This window comes from Erpetoichthys calabaricus, chromosome 10 (assembly GCF_900747795.2).
Source record: "Erpetoichthys calabaricus chromosome 10, fErpCal1.3, whole genome shotgun sequence".
Classification (NCBI taxonomy): Eukaryota; Metazoa; Chordata; class Cladistia; order Polypteriformes; family Polypteridae; genus Erpetoichthys; species Erpetoichthys calabaricus.
In genome coordinates this window covers 94,249,549-94,264,269 of record NC_041403.2, presented here as the reverse complement: position 1 = coordinate 94,264,269, position 14,721 = coordinate 94,249,549, and the positions used below count along the sequence as shown (strand labels likewise).

Below are 14,721 nucleotides of genomic sequence, written 5' to 3'. Positions count from 1 at the left end.
ACGCGAGCACAAGTTAAAATATCGGAAGGCAAATAGGAGCACCCTGAAAAAGTCACTCAGACACAAGGAAATGTGCTCAGGATGTGATCTGAACTAATGGCTACACTGCCTTTCTATACTGAAATGCATTAAAATGAGATCTTATAACAAACTGGCAGAAACATAATTCTGACAGCTTAAGAATAACTGGCATGGCTGCTCTAAGTTCTTAAGAGTTTTATTTTACCAGCAACTTAAATCAACAACCATACTGCAATTTACATTTTAACTCTGCCAATACAATTAACAATATTTATAGCGCACTGACTTATAAATTAAAATATAAATTCAAGTCAGAGTTATTTTTTTGCAGTCATGATACACAATCATTTGGTGTGGAAAACTGTGTTCTTAGGAGAAGCATATTTTATAAATTAAAAGAAAGAAAAATCATGTCAATTCTTGCAGTTTAAAGTGGGGTCTACAAGTAACAGATTCAAATGTGAAAACAAAAGCCTTTAAAGTTATTGCCAAACATATCCACTTTGAAATGGCAAAGGTTTCAGTTTTAGAACATGCATTCCATGTTCATGACAACAAACGGAAATTGGAAACAATACTTTTATTACAGGTTCTTGCCACTAGTGCTGCCAAGGTAAGGTTGTGTCTGTGTTCACTTGTTTTTGGCCAACGTAAGTGGAATTTTCATGTAACTAATGAGTTGTCTTTCTATTAAAATTGTGTATCGGAGATATAAAAGTAGAATAAAAAAAACAGGTGTCTACAGCTTCCTTTGACCCCATTATGACAATTGTGATACCTTGTCAGTTGTCTTGAGGCTAACAATGGCTTCAGCCGTGCCAGTTGTCGGGAGTCTTTCAGCAGCTTTACATGCATGAATTTCCTCATTTCTTCAACCGATTTTTTTCTTTCTTGTCTTCAGTGTATTGGAACTCCTCACTGGTATATTGTAGCTCATACAGATTGTCCCCTATGTGTATCAGAATCTCAGCTTCCAGGCTCAATCAATACCATCCTTGTGTCCCTGGGTGGTAAGCACTACCCCCTCGGACATGGTGGTGCGGTTACTGACAATGTTGTCTCTTTTTACACTCAAATCCTAGAGAAACTGCTCAGCGAGGGCAACTGATTCTGTGCTTTCTGGTCCAGCAACTAAGAAGGCAAGATGCTCTCAGCAGGGTTTGTATCATTGCAGGAACAGTAGACCGCCAGACGGAGTTCCGACCTAAGTAGTGTGACCAATTTTTACGCTTTTTACTGTGCAGCATTTTTCCAGGTTATATATTGCATTACCATTTATTTATGTATTTATTTATTTATAACTTATTAGTTCAAAAGAAACAGTCTACCATTATTAGTTCACCACTTCTTTTGTGGACATGTGTGTTCTCTCAGTTAACAACAAGATAAACATTATGATCTCAGGGAGAAGGACAGTGGAAGTGTAAACGCAAGATGGTACTAAATGCAAGACACAATAACTAAGTCAACGAAAAAGACAGGGAGTGATATATTGGAAAAAAGCAGAACACGAGCTGGCTATACAGAAACATGATAGAATTTGAAGAGAATAAAAATGGTACGGGTTTGAGCACTAAAGACTTTTATGGAGCCCCATTTAGTCTCCTCCAACAATAAGACAGGCTTCAATAAGCAGAAAGAGCTGAGATGAGGTCATTGAAAGGCAGAAGAGCCAGAAGACCAAAGAGAAGTCAAAAGACCATCAAAAATGCAGTAAGCCCCAAAACAAGAATCAAAGTTCAAAGACAGAAAACAAAAAGGTCCTTACATTATCTAGATTTGTTTTCCCCTAACTAAACTACAAAAGACATTTTTTCCCTAAGTGAAACCAACGCTTTGATAAAAACCTTACTTCACTGCATCCCTATATAGGGAATCTGTGATGAAGTCATGCAAAAAGGTGATGTCCGGTCTCAGGATTAGCAATGGAGAGGATCAGCATAAACAACATGGCGGCAGCAAAGCAAAACTAACACTGAAACAACATGGGTGTGCTGTTTTGAATTACATGGGCAATCTCAAGATGCAGATCAATACTCTAGATAGATAGATAGATAGATAGATAGATAGATGGGATAAATAAAGTTCTATCTATCTAAGGTAAAATCAGTCTTTTTACAGAAGCTCAATTAAATAAATTAAGTAAAATTAAACTAAATAAATACAATTAAGTAAATAAATTAATATTTCTATATTATTGCAAACAACAAACCCCTTATATTAAGAAAGAAAATGAACAATGATTAAAAACAAAGAAAGACGAAAAGAAGAAAAACTTCTAACTTGGCAGTTACAGTCCGAGTGAGGCACTAAGCTTTAAGGCTTTTGTTTCATGCTTGAACCAGTATCCCACAGACCCTATTTTTAAATTCCAAGATCATGTACACTGTCTGTTTAAATTTATTTAAGATATGCTTCACTTAAGAATATCCATTTTCCATGGGAAATTAATGAGCACAAAGATTATAACAAGCAGCTTTGAGTTTTAAAATAAAACTTATCCTTGAGTCCAAGAAATTTGTGATCACCATGTCAGTTCAAAGATCCACATACATCACAATATACGTAGTCTGCGGTATTCACTATTAAACTAAACAGCAATCCATTTATCTTGTGAAATTATATTTTCTACAAGGTTATGGGAGGCCAGTACCTTTCAAGACAAGGAACAGTTTGTAGTTCAATTAATCAATCTTTATTTTATAAAGCACTATAAAAACATTCATCATCACAAGTCACTTTACAACCCAACATGTGGCAGTAGAGTAAAGAACAACAGATATGGCACTACCTCACCAACCCAATCAGTGGACTGTGAATATCTGTATTATATAAGATTATATAATGGAATGAGAAAGGAGTTAAACAGTCCTGGGCTGAGGACTGGGCTATGGAGAGGAAGTCCTGCACTAACTCCTGTCAGTATTCTTTTCCCGTTTTACCAGTCACCACTAATTCATTTCAAAATGACTCGGCACTTGCACAGAATCTGATGTCGATGGATACGACATTTTAAAGCCAAGTTGTTGTTGTCAATTCCTACTTATAAGACATTCATGTACTCCCACCATAGTAACACCTTAAAATACGGCATGTAACAGGTGAAAGGTGCTTGGCACTTTCAGAGATTTTTTTATATGTACTATATGCTTAGGTCCTATTAATAACGATACATCGACTATCATCTTTAATGAATACATTTCCCAGATTATATCAAATTAGAGACTTTAACAAAAGAAACCTAAACAATTTTCTCAAGCTTTCTTCAGGATCTACTGTAAAGTCTACTATTTTGCAATGATGAATATTTAAGTAGCATCTCCACATTATACAAGTGTCTTCGGAACAGAATCCCCGTAGATAATCTAAGGCAGTTTTGGAAAGTAGACTATTTAAAAGGAATTTCTGTATCAATCTAAGATGAACATCATTTAATTCAGCTCAGAATTGCCCTCATACACATTTATCTTGACTCTGATATCAAGACTGTAACAGTAACCATCATCAGATACCTGCCTCGCTGTATCACATATTTTGGGAACGTCACATTCTATAACCTGTCACACACATGTACATGTAAGGCAGCTAAAGGGCTTGGGTAAGGGCAAGTCCAAACCAGACAAAGATGTGGCAGAGTGCACTGACTCTTTTTCTCCCTTTCCTGTAGACCATTCACAGGAGATCTCACCTGGCCCTCTTGACATCACTTCCGGGTCTGAGCCTATGGAGGAAGACCTTGCCAGCTCCGGCCCCTGTGATGTCACATCCGGGCTCGAGTCTATGGCTGAAGACCCTTGTGAGCCCGACCCCTTTGACCTCACTTCCACTTCCTGTCTTCCCCTTTAAAAGCCTCCACCTCTTCCCTAATTCCCTCAGTTCTGTTCTGGACTTGGTTTTGTGCACATCAGTGCTATTTACGTTTTTGCAACTTTGTAGCCAGGATACCAAATATATGGGTGGCTGCCCCAAACCTCGCTATGACTCAGAGTGGAGTTTGTGACAAACCTTATTGGAGTAACATTTTCAATTATATTTACCCTAAGTTCTTGTCTATAAGCCGCGGCTTATCTAAGGAAAAAAGTTGTGAAAATGAAAAAATAGAATATCGGCTTATACATAAGTCCGGTTTATACAGTAATCCCTCCTCCATCGCGGGGGTTGCGTCCCAGAACCACCCGCGAAATAAGAAAATCCGCGAAGTAGAAACCATATGTTTATATGGTTATTTTTATATTGTCATGCTTGGGTCACAGATTTGCGCAGAAACACAGGAAGTTGTAGAGAGACAGGAACGTTATTCAAACACTGCAAACAAACATTTGTCTCTTTTTCAAAAGTTTAAACTGTGCTCCATGACAAGACAGAGATGACAGTTCTGTCTCACAATTAAAAGAATGCAAACATATCTTCCTCTTCAAAGGAGTGCGTATCAGGAGCACAGAATGTCACATAGATAGAGAAAACAATCTCTAGCAAACAAATCAATAGGGCTGTTTGGCTTTTAAGTATGCGAAGCACCGCGGCACAAAGCTGTTGAAGGCGGCAGCTCACACCCCCTCCGTCAGGAGCAGACAAAGTGAGACAGAGTTTGTTTTTCAGTCAAAAATCAATACATGTCCTTCGAGCTTTTAAGTATGCGAAGCACTGTGCAGCATGTCGTTTCAGGAAGCAGCTGCACAAAAGATAGCAACGTGAAGATAATCTTTCAGCATTTTTAGACGAGCGTCCGTATCGTCTAGGTGTGCGCACAGCCCCCCTGCTCAATCCCCATACGTCAGGATCACAGATAGTCAGCGCAAGAGAAAGAGAAAAGTAAAGCAATCTAGCTTCTCAGCCATCTGCCAATAGCGTCCCTTGTATGAAATCAACTGGGCAAACCAACTGAGGAAGCATGTACCAGAAATTAAAAGACCCATTGTCCACAGAAATCCGCGAACCAGCAAAAAATCCGCGATATATATTTAAATATGCTTACATATAAAATCACAATTTAAATGACCGCTACGCGCGCGTGTTGACTCGGCGACGCCCAGAGCATAAAGAACGCGCTCCGGCCGCTCCAACTGCGCCATGCGGGGAGTGAGAGAGACGCCAATATCTCACAATCTCTCCCCCCTTAAAGAAATTAAATGGGTGCGAGTGAGACCACTGACCTCCCTCCCTTCTATTAGTTATAGGTTATAGTACGTTCGGCTTATCCATGAGTCCGGCTTATCTATGATAAGATTTTATTTTAAAAATTCGTATGATTTTTGGTCTCCGGCTTAAACACGAGTCCGGCTTATAGACAAGAACCTAGGGTACTTATCAAACAGTTTTTGATTCACAATAATTCCTAATCCTTTAACAACACTGTGTGGAGTAAGACACTGCTTAAGGCATTATTTTATTTTGCTAACTTACATTTCAAAGCTAGTATGTCTTCCTATTTTGAACAGCCATCTTAACACCCTGGGAAAAAGATTTCCTATTTCACTTAAAATTGTTAAAAAAAATCTTTTGAATTTATCTGACATTTATTATTCTAATAACGTTTGGAATGTCTCAGTTTGTTTGAGTGATTAACACATATTGAAGTATTTGGATTCTTGCTGTCTGGATGAAATGTTGGATGTGATTTGAGCAGGATGCAGCCATTGCATGGCTGACCACACTGATTATGCTTTATTCATTGTAATAAAATTAATTAAATAAAAAAAACACAGATAAAACAAATTTAGCATTCACAGATACCAAAAGGAGCTGGGAAGTATAATAGAGCAGAACAAATGAAAAAGGAATACAACATAAAATTAAAAAGAAGAGCACACCACAACAGTGATAAGCAGAACAGAATAAACCAACAGGTTATGCGTGGAGGTTTCAAAGGAAGTGTAACAAGTTAGCATTATACACGGTGTAGTAGTGCCATTCAGTCTCAATGACATGCTGAAGGCCAAAAAGAAACAGACAGCAATTAAAAACCCTAAGTGAATGAGTGGGTCTCCTGTCTCTATCTCTGGGATGTGTGAGGAGGGCAGAGCACCTTAAAAAATCCACATGAATATTGTGAGAATCAGTGGTGTCATTGAAATGGTGGGTTCTTTGTAGGAATTAGCCTGTGATATTTGAGAAAACACCACCACCCCATTTCATGGTCTCCAGCATCTAGCCCCTTCAAAAGTGTTACCCACCCCTTCCTCTTGATAGGCATTCAAAAATTCATGAACAGCTTGGAAGAAACTCCACTGGGTCCAGAATATTCACCTCCCCAAAACTCCATGTTTGTGAGCGTACAACACTCCACGGGCCAACAAATGGTCTTTGACTAGCAGCAACACCAGAAGTGGGGCTACTAAATGCAAAAACTGAGAATATGCAAACTTCTCACTGACATTTGGTGGTTTGGGGATTGAAACCGTGTGTCTGGAATTGTATGGCAGGAATATGTAGCACTACACCACCATGATGCTTAATAAGTGCCTTGAGCATGGGAAAGGCCCTATATAAATAAAGTGTATCATTATTATTCTTATTAATATTTAATCCTAACTTTAAAGATTAAAACAGCCTTACCCGAATTTCCAACATTTGTGTAAGATGCCTTGAGAATGATTTAATGCCATACATGCTGTATTTTTACACCCCTAAGATGCATGCACTACACCCCGTTCAAGCTCACTGTATTGCCAAGGAGATGGTGAGATTTCATTAAAAAATCATGCAGGTTCTGCTAACAATTCCCGAGTCAAGTTCTTATTTTTAGTGGCTTGTGGATTTAAACTGCCTTGTGGTATTACTCCACACTGAAAAATCAGAGGTTACCTGCTATTTCTGGTCAATCAATGTACCATAAAATAAAATAATGATTGGGGAAGCAGGAGGTGGTACAGCCATCTCATAGTTCCAGAGTCCGGTGTGTGAATTTTACACCCAGTTGTGTTGGCACATTAGCACTGGATTAGCACGGCTTTTCCCTAAAGTTGTGCATGTTAGTTTAACAGGCGACTTGAAATTGGCAGCTGTATGGGTGTATTGTGTAAATGGGCTCTTCAGTGGAATGGCATCCTCTCCAGAGCGGTTTCCTGACTTTAACCCCATGCTGCTCAGTCAGACCCTGGCCTGGCTTGACCTAAATAAAATTAAGTGACTTTGAGAATGCTATTTTATGAAGTTAGGATGAATGAGAGATGACAGACACAGATATAATGTGGAATGTATTTTTCACCACATCCTGAAGAAATGCTGCCATGTTTGTTTGTGACAGGTTTTTCCCCACGTTATCAAACACATGCAGGTTACTTTATCTGGCGACTTCAAACCAGTTTCTATTTGAATGTGAGTGTGGAAATGGGTGTGAATGGACAGTGCAATGGGCCATCGCACCATCCAGGGGTGTTTCCTACCTTGCACCCACTGCTGACGTGATATGCTCTAGCCCTTCACAATGCTTTGGATTGAGTAGGTTTTAAAATTGTGATATTATTCAATGTCTGTTGATGCGCATTTTCTTAAAAGATTCCTGGGTGATGGGAATAAATTCTACAAAAAAATATCTGATTATGGAATTACAGCGAAACTACTTATTCATTCCTGGTTAGTATAGCATACAGATAAAAGACTGAGTTACTTGTTATAACAAATTGGATTGACATGTATGATGTACACAACATGGCTGCTCCATCTGTTAGACAATGAAGAACAGGAGACATTTAGTTGGTTAAACAACATCAAGAGTGCCTGGAGGCAAATGATGAACAATTTACATTTCAGCTATTTATGTGGGTAATGACTTTATGCTCAGCAATTTGCACAGCCCCAATGTTATTACTCTTTAACAGATTTTTTTTTTCTCCACAGCTGGAAAACTAGCAAATGAAAGTAAATAATAAAGGTCGTGCATTGAATACATGATGGGAATTAACCAACATGCCGAATGTTCACTGTCCACTAAATATGCCAGACTGAACATTTTCAAATTATGTGCTATTGCGCCATTGTGCTACAAATGTTTGCTTGCCTTACATGACAAAGGGAAACACGGTAGTTAGTACATCCCTTTTGCAGCAGCAGCAGCAGCTCCCTAGTCTCATTTCCTAAACTGGTCACTTTCTGTATGGCACTTGCACATCCTCTCAGTGTTTGTGTATTTTTTCCCTTTGTGCTCAGGTTTCCCAACATCCCAAAGCCATGCAGACTGCAGAATGGCCTGCAATGAGTTTGTGGGTGTATGTGAGTGACTACAGCCCTGGTGCCTCATTTACAGTTAGGTCCATAAATATTTGGACAGAGAACTTTTTTCTAATTTTGGTTCTGTACATTACCACAATGAATTTTAAATGAAACAACTCAGATGCAGTTGAAGTGCAGACTTTCAGCTTTAATTCAGTGGGGTGAACAAAACGATTGCATACAAATGTGTGGCAACTAAAGCATTTTTTTAACATAATCCCTTCATTTCAGGGGCTCAGAAGTAATTGGACAATTGACTCAAAGGCTATTTCATGGGCAGGTGTGGGCAAGTCCATCGTTATGTCATTATCAATTAAGCAGATAAAAGGCCTGGAGTTGATTTGAGGTGTGGTGCTTGCATGTGGAAGATTTTGCTGTGAACAGACAACATGCGGTCAAAGGAGTTCTCCATGCAGGTGAAAGAAGCCATCCTTAAGCTGCGAAAACAGAAAAAGCCCATCCAAGAAATTACTACAATATTACGGGTGGCAAAATCTACAGCTGGCGGCACGGTGACGCAGTGGTAGTGCTGCTGCCTCACAGTTAGGAGACCTGGGTTCTCTTCCCGGGTCCTCCCTGTGTGGAGTTTGCATGTTCTCCCTGTGTCTGCGTGGGTTTCCTCCGGGCGCTCCGGTTTCCTCCCACAGTCCAAAGACATGCAGGTTAGGTGGACTGGCGATTCTAAATTGGCCCTAGTGTGTGCTTGGTGTGTGGGTGTGTTTGTGTGTGTCCTGTGGTTGGTTGGCACCCTGCCCGGGATTGGTTCCTGCCTTGTGCCCTGTGTTGGCTGGGATTGGCTCCAGCAGACCCCCGTGACCCTGTGTTCAGATTCAGCGGGTTGGAAAATGGAAATGGAAAATCTACAGTTTTGGTGTAAGCAGTGTAGATGGATTCTGTCGTATTGAAGCTAACTGAATGCAGTAGCAGAGGGCTGAAGATGTGCGAATGCTATTGTAGATATGCCAGCTGAGGTGCCCCAAAGTGACTTTATGTGCATACTATATTTCAGATAAACTGGGGTCCTTGCTGAAACTGTGTTCTTCACTTTTCATCTTGATGCATAAAAATGGTACTGCTTTTTGCTTCTTATGTTGGGAAAGATTTCCAAGCAAATACGTTATTTCTTTAGCCAATTACACTAATTATTTTTAATGAAGACAAGTAGACCAAACAAAACATGGAAACAGTTCTGACTATAGTCCATACTTGCCCGAGATGCCTTCCCCTGCTCAAATAGTGAACAATAGTTCAGGTGGGCAGGCCAGTGTGCTCCTGAATCATTTATCTGAAGAGCGAATCAGAAGGGAAACTAAGTATGTTTGCCACTTTTGGGCGGAAGAACTAAACTGTTTATGATTTGTACCTACAATTATTGCATGGGTTTGGCAGAGCACAATACATAGTAAACTGCAAACCCACCTCAAGACTTGCTATCTCTTATGTTGTAGGACAAAGCTTCTCCCTATTCACAAAATGGAGCTCAAAATAAAATGGTAGTTTCCATGGTAACTGAAATGCTCCTGGCACATTACCCTAACTTTCATAAACCAGAGTATTTTGTCAAGCAAATGAAAAGTATCTTAAGTTTGAGTAGTTGCAAACTGATTATCATTGAAAGGCATTAAAAATGAATTGGTCTCTTTGGAGATCATGTCCCACATGCACAGCTCTTTAATGTCGAAGCTACAGATCATTCAGGAGTAATTATAAAGCCTAAAGAAAGTTTTAAAGGAAAGAGAAGACGGGAGGAAAATCCCAAAGGAAACACCTGTTGACAAGGCAGTATGAAATATATTAATTCAAACTGTTATAAGTTAACTTTTATTCACACTAGCATATCTGTTTTGTCAGAGCACGTGCCATAGCTACAACAGTACCAGCCATCCATTTGGAAATTGAACCTGATCTAATGGGGCTATGAAGGATCAGAGGAAGCTGTGCCGTCATCCAGTCAAACAGAATACCTTGGGAAGGGAAAAGGTAATCATTATGATTGTAGTTACTTACAATTAAATAAGCATTAATGTACTGCATATCATGTTTCAATCTGTGATTTTAAAGGGAAGGGTTGAAGAAACACAGGGATAGTTAACTGGTTCATTATCTGATAATTTTATACTTTTTTAAAAGGCTACTTGCATTAAATGTATGCCTTGCTTGAAGAATAAGAAGTTGATCTTATGTCAGTACCACCCAGGAGTCCAGCTCAGACAACTTATCAGATGTTTCTTTACCTTGTGGAGGAGTGTACTGAGACGCTTCCTACCAATCTATTATGACAATGTGTTAAGAAAGAAAATCTCAGGTTGGACGGTTGGGAGACAAAGTCAGAGAGGCGAGATTACTTTGGTTTGGACATGTGCAAAGGAGAGATGCTGGGTACTTTGGGAAAAGGATGTTAAAGATAGAGCTGCCAGGAAAGAGGAAAAGAGGAAGGCCTAAGAGAAGATTTATGGATGTGGTGAGAGAGGACATGCTGGTGATGGGTGTAATGGAGCAAGATGCAGAGGACAGGAAGATATGGAAAAAGATGATCTGCTGTGGCAACCCCTAATGGGAGCAGCCGAAAGAAGAAGTTAAGAAAAAAAATATGAGGTCCAGGCAGATTTAGGGACTTACACAAGACTTCCAGTCCTTGAGGAATTATTACACATTTAAAAGTCAAGCTGCAATAATGTTGTAGCGTGTATGGATATGAAACACTGGTGTTCTGGTACACATTTATCAGGTTAACTGCCACCATCCTAATCAGGTTTTTTGCAATGAAACCTATGGAGGTTTTGAGCAGGAGACCAGCACAAATGCTGAAAAGCCATAGTTCTTGTTTTATGTTTTTGTTCTCCATGCTGTCCTCAACTAAATTACAAAAAGAAACAATACATGCTGTAATGTAAATTACACCATTTCAGCCTGGAAAGCTGCCAGCTGTCATCAGTTCTTCTTTAAGTGTCTAATTCTCTGTTCTGCCATATCCCTAGACTCCAGCACGGGTGTATGTGCTTGTATGATTCCCTGTTTTGCTGCCTTGGTAGAAATGACACTCAGATGTTGGCACAAAATGCTAATGCCAGCATAACTGGCACTCTATTAATCATTTGATTAATTATAATCATTTATATCTCTTTTAGCTCTTGCCAGGAAGCAGAAGAGACAGCTTAGCACAGGATGCCGCTTTTTGCCTTCTTGCTAGAATTCACCATTTCACTACTCCTTACGTGCATTTCCAGCTCTTTGCTAATCTTGTGATCTCTAGCAAATACTTCTACAAATGGAACACTTTCAATTCTTTCTGGCATCAAAACAGAGACTAAAATTCACTCTTTACACAGGAAAGAAAGAAGAAGTGTGAATTGGCTTACTGGATAGATTCACCAACAGGCAGCAGAAGAACTTCCCAGGACCTCCAGGAGACGAGAAGAGGTTGTCATTCCACCACCAGTAACAACACCTAGCAGTCACTCTTTTAGGAACAATTATTAAGTCTTTAGGAAAGGACTTGCCTTACACGATAGATTGTGTGGTTTAAATTTATATGTATGCTATAAATCCAGTAAGCCCCTATCCAAGACACTCGGATTACTCTCTTCAGTTAGAGAACTGGTAAACAGTGCGTCCTAAATATGGGAAGACACTTAGTACCAGATGTTCCAAAAAAGGCATTTTGGATGTGTTTATATACTGGAGTTTTCCTGCAACTGAGTCTCCTATGAATTGTGACAAGGGTAACAAACAAAAAATGTTAAGCCATCATTTGTCCTGTATCTACAAAATGAGGGCGAATTTGTGTGCCAACAGTGATAGAAGAATCATGCCGGCTGGCTGATAGTGCCTCCTTATTTGAGAAATTGTAACCTAATGACACATACAGGGATGCACACATGTAGCCCGTGGATGCTGTCCAGGTGAGACATACTGGCCTTGGTTCACAATATTTTAGCAAACAATTACAGATACGATGGGCTCAAGGTCACCAACACCATATCTTTTGGTGTGTAAAACATTACCTGATCTGACAAGTCCTGTCTCCTGTACTTGTAGGTAATGCCGATAGCCATGTGAAGTAGTGGAGTCACTGCCAACATTACAAGCTGAACAGACAATCACATTTAGAGATTATGGAGGATAAATGCTATCCCACAGTTAAAAATGTTTTAAACACTTGATCATCAAAACTAAAGAGCCATTCCTTATTGGGCAAGAATGTCAGTCATGATGAAGAAATGTGACATATTTCAAATTAAACTTTGAGAACGGGTTTCCACCAAGGTGTAGTTTTATGGATCTGTGTAATTTCAAATTAGGAGTGCTGTCAACAGGTCCCCTGTGTCTGCCGCTGACCTCAATGAATAGCAAACTAGGATGGCTTAAGAGAAAGCAATACTATTGACAGTAATGCCTCTCCGTTTCCTTCTAATGTTACGTTCAGTCTAAGATTTCTATTGCGTGACGACACTGTATGTATACCAGCAACTCCTTTTGCTTTAAGACACACTTTCTGCAAATATGAGTGCAGTACTTTAATGTATTTTACAAAGTTAACCAAACAAGTTCCCTCTGAGAAAATTTGTATTAAAGTGGTAGGAGGTAGAAACAAAAAAAAAAAGAAAAATGCAAAGGAAATGTGCTTATTTCTACTTTACTTCATGCAGACAGGCATAATCTATCGCCTGGACAAATAAAGCCCCTCTGTCAAGAGTTTAAGCCCTTATTAGTATATTAAAATGAGTTTTTAAGTAAAACTACTACCTAATGATACCTTTGGCTAATTGCCCATGCAGCAATGACCTCAGGCTGAGAATGCCATATCCAACAGATTCAGTCTTTCTTTTCTGGCGCTGGTGTATTGATATTGTATTCCTTTTCTGATACCTAGCAGGCTTTTAATGACTGTACCGATTAATAATGCATCGCTGGATCTCTTCTGGCTAATTCTAATTGCTGTAATTTGTGTCTCCCAGCAGAGCTAGGACTGTGCGCGTAATCTATACCATTGAGTTGAAATTAGCAAATTGCAGACACACAATAAAGTATACGTGTAAGCAGTAAGCCCATCACATCAACAACATAAGTTTAAGTTCACAGGTAGCGAAGGCTCTTGAGAGGAATCGGGGAGATGCTCTACTGGAGCTCTTTGACGTGGACCATCTGATCAGAACTTCTTTTGATTTTAATTTAACAAGCTGTTGACCTCCAGTACTTGGTTTAGGAGGATTTCCTAAAACGTCCAAATTGGATAGTACCAAGGACTTTGGGTGATTCTAGGAAATGTGCTATGGGCAAAGTTAGTAAATGTAATAAGAACTGTAGTGGTTACTGGTCATTACATTTTTATATTCTGGAGTTTCTCTTTTTTCTGTTCTGTTTTGCTACCTGATCATAAATGACTTTAAATGATAAGCTGCGCATTTTTCAAGTTGAAGTTATTTCTTCACAATCATGATATATATTAATTTGCCCCATGAAGTTGTGCACTAAAGCAAAGCGTTTTTTTTTTTTTTTTTTTTTTTAATACATTTAAAAAGTATGCATGTTCTTGTGGTTTAAAATGGCTTTAAAGGGGCACGAGTTCCAGACGTGAAAACAAATGCCTTAAAACTTGCCGAATACGGTAATTTTTCAAGCTAAGTGTTATTGAGCATTGATCCGTGTCTTCAGATTGCACACATATTGTAAAACAGTTTATCTATGTTGTTTTAGGAAGGAAAAAAAATATTTGTGAGATTCAGCAATTTTCAAAGGTTGTGCATTCACCTCACTAACCCTTTCTTGCCGCAGCCGCCCTTCACCCCAGGGGTATGGTTTCTTCTAGCATGTACTTTTCATCACAAACAATACCTTCAAGAGCAGTTATTGACATTACTGAATGTTGATACCCAGATGTGAATTGCTCTCTCTGTTCTATTGACCACTATAACATAGGAAGCAAAAAAATGTCACACTTACAGTACAATCACTAAGAGTCTTCCACCGTGTATGATAAAAATAACGTATAATTGACTTGAAATTGTCACACATCATAACTTGGGCCTACTGAGAAGAAGCAGTGAAACTTACTAATTGCTTTTACTCACTCAAAAATGTTGTCCTGAGTATTTCTATTATTACCAAACTCTCAGTAGGAACAACTCAGCATGAGCTACAACATTTAATAATTGGTTTGTGGTGCTTGAATCTGTTTCTTCGTGGATAAGCTCTGTCACATAATCTGACTTTTTCATTTCGTCAGTGTTATTTTATCATGTGTGCACACGACACCCCACAGAAAGTGCGCAGTGCCAAGTGCTGATTGGCATTGTGAACTTTGTAGTGACATGCAGGTGACCTTGGCTCTTTCAAAACTTTAAGGCTTTGATCAAAAAATGCAATGGAATGTAGTCAGTTGTATTATTATGTGTACAGTGTAACCCTTGTATGCACGCTTCACCAACATGCAAATCACGAATGAATCAACATGAATCTCGCTTCAAAGGTTATGTAAAATATAATAAT

At 39.1% G+C, this 14,721-nt stretch overlaps 1 protein-coding gene across 1 annotated transcript in view; it reads right to left on the bottom strand.

The window, feature by feature from the left end:
• The window catches only part of sulf2b (sulfatase 2b), a 368,243-nt gene that overhangs the window by 172,534 nt on the left and 180,988 nt on the right, over positions 1–14,721 (bottom strand). The window lies entirely within an intron of this gene.